Genomic DNA, 8,890 nt, shown 5'->3' on the forward strand with positions numbered 1-8,890 from the left:
ACAACCCTCTTAGAACTTTGGCTGACAACAACGTTCCTGTATGCGTTTAGTGTATAAGCGATTGTTCCAATGCGTGAATTTTCTGTGTTCATTGTGCCAACCTATTTTGACTTAACCTAACATTACCTAATTGAATAAAAAGATGAGGACGCCGACCACAAGAGAACAAAATGTATTGACGTTTCGGGCACCCAGAACGGGAGCCTGTTCACAAACATGTTCACAATAACAATCTATAGATTGTTAACAAGGCTCCCATTCTGGGTGCCGAAATGTCAATACATTTTGATTCTCTTGTGGTCGGCGTCCTCATCTTTTTATTCATTGATTCCTCCCGACCAGACGGGTCTCCGTCGAAGCCTTGATTTCAACCTTAGCTAACATAACCTTATCTAAAAACGTCCCGTTGTGTTTACTGGAAGGACGCTTCATCATCCGCGAACACGTAACTGTAGTGTAACTGTATCCAGTGTAATTCTTAACTGTAGTGTAATGATTGTCACTTAAATCGAAAGGAATTAAAGTGCACCAAAAATGACCCTTTCCGTCGGTGGGATCCGAACCCATAACCTTCGTATGACGCGTCCAATGCTCTACCATTTGAGCTATACGACTGAGGGCCCTCCCTCGTCCACTTTCTTGTAGGGCATTTCCTTAGGTAGCATGCGAGGGTCTGTTGGTCAGCCGCCACCTCGTGTGAAGACGGGCGTTACACTGGGCGTTATAAAACCGTCTCCAAATAATTAACTTTCGCGCGCTCGAACAAACGAGATTTCTAGCCGTGATAAGCGGGTCGTTAGCTACTTATCGCATAAAAAAAAAAACACAAGATGTAAAATTTTCGTGTCAGTACTCCTATAAAAAGTATAAAAAAAGCAGCACAACAGCGGGTGTAAGACCAAAAGAGCGGCGGACGCAAGCGCTTTTCTCCAGCAGCCTTTTTCGCGCTTCATCCACTGCGGCGCTGTTGTTTTCATCACTCTCCCGTCCCTCTAAGTATTTCGTAACCGTTAGAAAAATACCGTAGCCACCATTTGGAAGGTTTTAGTAATTATTTTGTGTTAGAAATAATATGATAGATACAGTGTAACAGTATTATTATATGTCAGTAGAAAGCTAAGTGATGTACTTTTCAAATGTATTGCTTTAATAATATTAGTGTATATAATGCAAGAGTATTTATCAAAAACAAAATTTACTGAACATTGCATAGAACATTTTTAATGTGTTGCTCCCAACATAAAAACAAAAAAATTCGAAAATAATCTGAAATATACAACTTGTTTGATCAACAGTTTTCCATATTAGAGGCAAGTTTGAATGACCTAGCTCAAAATCTTATGATTCATCAGCTTTTTTTTTGTCTGCCCAGTGAAAACTGCATTATTCCGATATATATATAACCGTGTAACCTATATAGGTTACACGGTTATAGCTTTTCCCTCTACAAAATTTCCAAACACAGTAATACAATGAATACAGTTAAGAAGTGGGAGAAATCTGCTATTGAGCCATAGGTATTTGGCAAATTATACTGAATAGCAGCACAGAAAAAAAAACAGATACCAAAAGGTATAGCACTCACGCGGCACCAAAAACATCCTAAAGCATGGCTTCACCGCGCACAATAAAAAGATTCTAAACTTTGTAAGCTACAAAAAGTCTTCACATTTTAATGTCTTACGCTATCGAAATAGGTGGAACCATGTCTGAAAGGTCTAAAAGTAAAAGAACAAATTTTTTCCAAGGTTAAAGCTCTAAAATGTAAAAAAAGAAACTTTTTCTAAGGTTGGTGGGGCAAAACATGGCGTTACAAGAAGCATTTATCCAGTCGTCAAGTTTCTTGTCCTCTTAGCACTCTTTATATTTTTCTCCACTTCGTCAATCGGTAGAGTTGTTCTGCATGTACTTGTTTTGAGGAGGTGTAGTGGTGGAAGCTTGACGATGCCCACATAGATCAGCAGGCAAATGAAATTCACCATCTCTGCGGCCGTCCCAAGAACCATCATCCTCGGCATCAGATTTCGCAGCAACACCCCGCTTACTCATTTTTGTTAACACAAATACTGTTTATTACTTCCGCTCTGAAAAAGATGCCTAAAACGCCGATCTTCCTTGTGACACATGTCGTTTCACTGCGCAACACTTAGGTCACTGCAGGGTACCGTCTTGGGCTGAACATTACTCTCTGCTGGCATGAAGGTGATGTCCCCAAATGTTTAACATACTCTTGAGACACTATAAGTAAAAGATATATAGTAATGCTAACATCCTCAGGACATTTCAATCGGCGTAAAAATGATGTGCCAGAAAGCGAAACGTACTGTTCAAAACCTGACTATGACCCGGGCGCGTTCTCTACGATTTTTTTATCATCCGAGCTATGTTTCCATGATTTGACATCATCCTCAGAATCACTTCTGCTAGGAACAGCAGAAAAAGCGCTTGCGGACGCAACAGAATCGTCCAAGAAACAACATTTTTGAGGAGGTCTCGCTACCGGGTCGTCTGCCATTTTGCCAACAAACCAAGCGAACCACCGTCTTTGAATCGCAGTTAAAAATCGCCGCCGCTCGGGCAGAAAACTGACTACGCAGGAAACGAAACAATAATGCTTACAAAATGTGCTAAATGGCGCAACTATAGTTGATATAGGAGCGCCCGTATTTTTAAATTCCCAGTCATAATGGTATTTAGCGCAAACGCTATAGACAAGAGACAAAGGAGAGGACGTAGACGCCTACGTCTATGTCCTCTCCTTTGTCTCTCCTCTCCTTTGTCTGTTGTCTGGTGTTTGCGTTAAATACCATCCTGACTGACTTGTTCCATCTCGCCCAGCAAGCAACGTTGTTGTTTTAAATTCTCGCTTGGCGCGTTCGGGTCACCGGTGAACCACATTATAAAGGCGCGGTAGCGAAAGAGTTAGCCCGATGCCATCGAAATGTGCATTGCCTTGAAGTTGGGGTCGCCGGGAAGCGGCTCGTCGGTCTGTAGCACGCGCGGGTGCGCCGTCGTTGGGCTGGCGGTTGAGTTGGCCAGTGCTCCCAGGTAGCCCCGGTTCATGAGCGTCATCAGGAGGGCGCTGGCAGACACGAGGCACACGATGGTGAGACCCAGGACCCAGTACGAGGCCGTGTTGCGCTCGAGCTTCGAGGAGGGCGGACGAGCAGCACGAGACCTTCTGCTTCGGCTGGAACTCCTGGAGCCACTCTTGCCCACGCGGGGCCACACGCTGTCCGTTTTCGCGTGGAAGGCAACGAAATTACGCGTCTAATGGGACACTCGTGTGGAACACCAAATCAACTTAGACTGATCAACTATATTTTGAGAAATATAATCGTCGTTAATTTCGCCCTCATTAGCTCCATAATCGCGAGCGAAAATGAATGTCTAAACTTCTGTGACAGTGAGAGGAAAAGAACGACACAAAAAGGAAACGAGATGTGGTATGCATAGGCGTGCGCTGGGTTCCCCATGAGGGAAGGAGGGGGGGGGGGGCGAAGCTTCATCTCAGTACTTCCGCCCTCCCTACTGGTCGAGTCCAAAAGACAAGTTGCTTCGCAACGAATAAAGAATGAAAATGAAGCCATGACGTGCCTCTCACAGTGGCCTACGTTTAGTCCATGGCTTTCCTGGAGTAAAGTTGGGAAGAAGGCCGTCATTATCGTCAAAAACCTGCGTGGCCATAGCCATGCTCTGTAAACAATGACGGACAGGTCTGAATGAGTAACGGCGTGGGGCAGACTATGCCCCCCCCTAACCCTCTTATGTGATTTGGGTGGGGGCGCGGCCCCCCCCCCCCTCGCCCCTTGCGCACACTTATGGTGGCATGCTATGGAGGTTCAAATAAAGGCACATTCGTACAGTGGCAGGTCACTGCGCATTTCGATTCCCTGGAGCAGCGGTGCCGACTCGTTTCCCTGTGACGTGGACTCGGTTTCGATTTCCACGTAGATGGATCCCGGCTGCGACACCCTGAGAGCCGAGGGCGACGCGACCGACTGCGCGCCAGTAGCAGCACGGGAAGGCGACGCGAAGGCGGCATCGCCGCGGGACGGTGGACGCGGAGGCCAGAAAGAGTCGTCTCGCGCTATCCGGAGCAGACCGCCTCCATCCTGGGCCGAGTTTGAGCCCGAGATGCGCGCTTCTGGAACACGCAGCGGCGACGCGGGCGCCTCAGTGCGAGAGCCTGGCGAGTACATCGGCAGCATGGTCAGGCAACCGACACTTGCTCGCTCGCTCGATCACCAGCTGCTGAAACCATGGTGCTTACCCACTACGCGAGGGTTGCAAGAAAGCCGGTGGGTAAAAGACAAATTAAAGTTATGGAAATATAGCATGTTTTTAGAGTAGAGCTGTTATAGTCGAGGTTTGCCATGTATTGTAGTCGTAGATAGAAGATTATCATCATATTGAACCGGCAGACACTCTTTCTTTTTTTTTTTCCTTCTGCACTATGGCACATACCCACTCTGGGGATTGGCCAAGAATTCCTTGTTTAAAATTTAGATGATAATTTGAAAAATGAAGAGTGGTAAAAAAATAAATAAAACGAAAAATCGAATAATAGATACCGTGTGAAATAAATACGGCAGTGACAGTGCGATTGCGCTGGTGGACCAGACTGCCGTGTTATCTTGATCAGAATAACTTCGAATAGATTTGTTACATTTTAACGCTCTTTTTTAATTACTTAACAAATATTTGTTGCATTCAGAATAAAACTGTGTACGTTTCGTAGCTTGAATGAAATTACACACCGCATCAAAGGCATTCCAGTGGCAATATCCTAAGCCTGAGGCACCGAAACTTAGCACAATTTATGCCGTTAATTAAGTTTAAGTTTAACTTTAGAAGCGGAGTGATGAGAAGACGTTTTCTTATGAGTGAATATCTGCGACACCAAAAAAATAATGCTCAATATTCTCTATTTCTTTGCAGAAATGACAGAGGGGGCAGCAGTGCATGAAGAAATAAAACTGATGGTAATACATATAACGTCACCTAGCCTTACATGACTTTACCATTCGTACGTGCAATGGCAAAAATACAATAATAGAACACCATCATATTTTCGATGAAAGAAAAAACGCGGAAAAACAATGAAAAACGAAAGTACATGATAAAGCAATGTAACATCATTGTAACCTGTAAAGAAAAAAAAAAGAAAAAAAATTCTAATGCCTTTAATACATCAGCAGCAGGGGCGTAGCCAGAAATTTTTTTCGTGGGGGGGGGGTTCAACCATGCTTTATGTATGTTCGTGCGTTTGTATGTGTGCGTGAATATATGCGCAAGCAAAATTGAAAAATTTCGGGGGGGTTTGAACCCCCCCCCCTGGCTACGCCCCTGATAAACAGCTATGCGCAGCCTGAAATACATGGTTAACTTAAGGTTTTGATACCGTAGTGGCATTTGCCGAAGGAAAAGTACAGATATCACGAAAGAGTTTATGATTATTGCGACGAAGAAGTTGCTTCGGCTTCAATTTTGTTTTTGCACGAAAGACACTCGGGGGCAGTTGATTAAAGCAAGACGGTATAAAGTAGCTACGAGTGCGCTGACCATATCTGGTGGAGCAGCGAATCACCCGAAAACGGTTTTAGGTCGGAGGCAGCATGTAGTTGACGTAAGGGACTTTATACTTGTTGGACCAAAAATGCCTCAGGACAGCCGTCTCAGTCAGAAGGGCATCAGTTAGATCAACGTAATGATTTAAAAAGGTCGGTGCCCGAGGGCAGTCTTAAATCGTAACTAATCACTTTCAAAATACAAAGAAGGATAGAGTTCATTCTATTTTCCAACGATTCGCGCAGTGACCTAACGCCGTAATACCATACCGCAGAACACTATAACCTAAGGCTTGCAGTATCATTTTGTGAACTGATAGTGGCGTATAGTATTTGACAGTGTATATTGTACGAGATACTGCCCGGAGCCTTGAACAAACATACGCCAGGTGAGAATTCCAGGCGAAGTCACTGTCAAGAAGTACACCAAATTTAACACATCAAACATGGAACAGGTGTACAAGAACACGGAGAACAAGATGAACAGTGAGCCAGCAATGGGACGCCTAAACTAACTTTTTTTAGAAGATTATGGAAACAAATGAGCTGGTGTTTCAAGGACTTTTACATTAATCACATTATTGGCGAAGCAGTTCATCAAGTTTATCGTTGAATCTTGCAGAAGGGAAACTGCTTCTGGAAAACGGGAATGCCGAGACAAAATGACAGTGTCGTCAGCGTATTGAAATATGCGAGTAGGTGCGCCGCGGCGAGATCATTGACATATAAGTTGAAGAGAAGTGGGCTTAATATTGATCCCTGGGGCACTCCGGCTTCTATAGAGGTTATATTGCTGCGGCACTGCCTATGGATACTAACTGTGTTCTATCGTCTAAAAAATTAGCAAGTAATTTTAAAAAAGGCCCACGAAATCCAGTCATAGATTTGAGATCACATTCTGAAATGAAATGAAATGAGAGTTTTGTTAATAATAGCCTATGACACACACTGTGAAAAAGCTTTGCTAACATCCACGAATAGAGCACATACAACCTGGTTGGCTTCGAAAGCAAAATTTATAAGGTCTGAAATATCCTCTAGGAGGTCCAGTGTGCCTTTACCTGGTAGAAAACCATATAGCGCATTTGATATAACGTTATTAGCATCAAGGTACGTGAACATAGCTTGCAAGACGTGTTTTTCCAGTATTTGAGAGATGCAAGGTAAAATAGAGATAGGACGGTAATTTTCATGCTTGTTTCATGCACCTCCCTTGAACAGCGGTATCACTAGGGCCTCATTTCTGCTGGGATAATTCCAGTGTCAACAATATGGTTGAGCAACGTTAATAACACACGCTTAATAGCATAAAAGTTTCTGCGTAACTCATCTACTGAAATTCCGTCAATGCCGGGTGATTTATTAAATTTTAAGTTAAAAAGCATAGATTTGAGATCACATTCTGAAATAGAAGGAAGATGCGCAGATTTGCATTACATTCTTCGGGATGTGGTTTAACAACACCAGAGACGCGTGAAAAGAAAGTATTGAATTCATTCGCAACAGTGATTCCATTATTCCTAATAATGTCAGTAAGTATTTATTACTCAGATATCCATACATAGCGCAATACTACACTGAAAAAAAAAAAAGCAAACATAGGACATTTGGGCGAAATTTCTGGAAGCGTATACGGCAGAAAAATTGCAGTAATGTTACTGAGCTTAGAACACCTTACACAAACATCTTTGCTTCACATGTAAACCAAATTTGTTACTGAAACGAGAAAGTATGCACTCAGCAGGCCCGTAGCCAGGGGGGGGGGGGCCCTCCCGAAATTTTGGTGAAGTATGTGTTTTTACCAAAAACAAATAATAAAAATAGGTGTTTTTCTCAAAAAGTCAAGGTTTTCAGCAAGTGCCCCCCCCCCCCCCCCCCGAAAAAAATTCCTGGCTACGGGCCTGGCTCTCAGGATAAAATTTCTGACAGACAACTCTCAAACGACTTCAGCGAAATTCAGAAGGCTCCCACGTGACCAAACCTTTTTCTCTCCTAAATATTCTAGCAATTCACTGTTTTCAAGCAAAAAGTCACCACCATTTTTTTCGAATACATTTGAGATGGTCGCCGTATTGCGGACGTTTGGCGTGGAATAACCCGTTATAATAGTTAAAATAGTTTACCAAAAGGGAATAAATATTAAAAAGCGCGAGAAAGCGAAAAGCATTAATTTCAACGCACGAATGCCGAGCTACGTGAGCTGCAAGTTTAGAAGACAAATGCAGCGCGTCGGTGACGTAGGCAAGCGGTGGTGCACTAGCACTGCTCTACGATTAGTTGCGCACGGAGCTGGTGCTGTTCATAAAGTTGTCTTCACGGCAATGCTCGGCGCGGCCGGAAGAGCGAAGAAGCGGGAGTCGGTGAAAGACGAGAGAGAGATAGAAAGAAAGAGATAAAAAAGAAAAGTAGGAAGCGCGACAAACGCACCTGCCGACACGAGCGACGCCTGAACGAGAAAGTGAGAACGAGAATCAGGAAGCGCTGTGGTGAGGAGGCCGAAGAAAGAAGAAAAGAGTGAGAGAAGCATCCTCCTCTCCGCTCGCTGGCTTCGTCGCTGTAGCAGAGCATTGGAAATTTGAACGCTTCTTAAAGCATTATTTACTTGCAGAACCGCAAAGCGACGCACATTCAATTTAAAGAACAGCGGTGTTGGTAACGCTGCCTTGTCGTATACCAAGGAAAATGAAGATGTGGTAATTCTTAGTCCTATTAAGCGGTATTATACAATTGCTACCACTTGTGCTATAAGCGCATCTACTGTAGAAGCCGTGCGTTCGAAGGCTATCTACGGCTGATCCTTTTTGGTTCTACTGGGGAATGATGAGTTGTGGGTTCGCACGCCTCATGCGTGATACGTGCCACGCCCTTTTACCTTGTTACGACGATTGGCACGTAGCCCTTCTGACCCCTGTAGAATACGCTTGTACCCGCGGTGTGAAATGTAAGGTCCATTCGTTTCACCTGCACTTCGTGAACCGGTTCACGGTGGCGCTGCACTCCGGCATTCGTTTCACGAGTTCAACATGGCGGCGTCGGCACCGCGGTATTCGTTTCGAAAAAGTGCAGCCGTCGTGCAAGGATAGTTCACGAATTCCCTGCACTTACTCATGAGGTAGTGCCGAGTCCGTGCAGCACAAAATGGCGGAACCGCAGCAGACGACGCAGCCGACTGCATTCGTGGCTATTTCAACGGCGCCCAACAAATACGTCAGCGAACGTTTTCCGGTACTTTGAAATGCCAGGCAGCGTAAGCGGCGGCGACTTTTACGAATCACAACCTCCACAATTCGCGAGACAACCGAACGTAGCAGAGGGTTTGC

At 44.4% G+C, this 8,890-nt stretch overlaps 1 non-coding gene across 1 annotated transcript; it reads left to right on the top strand.

Moving 5' to 3' along the window:
* Positions 1–8,364: 8,364 nt before the first annotated feature.
* On the top strand, positions 8,365–8,477 carry LOC119384185 (small nucleolar RNA U13). The gene has a single exon (XR_005181899.1). It is a non-coding gene; the product is annotated as a small nucleolar RNA U13 (small nucleolar RNA).
* Positions 8,478–8,890: the final 413 nt, after the last annotated feature.

The sequence above is a fragment of the Rhipicephalus sanguineus genome, chromosome 2, assembly GCF_013339695.2.
Source record: "Rhipicephalus sanguineus isolate Rsan-2018 chromosome 2, BIME_Rsan_1.4, whole genome shotgun sequence".
Classification (NCBI taxonomy): domain Eukaryota; kingdom Metazoa; phylum Arthropoda; class Arachnida; order Ixodida; family Ixodidae; genus Rhipicephalus; species Rhipicephalus sanguineus.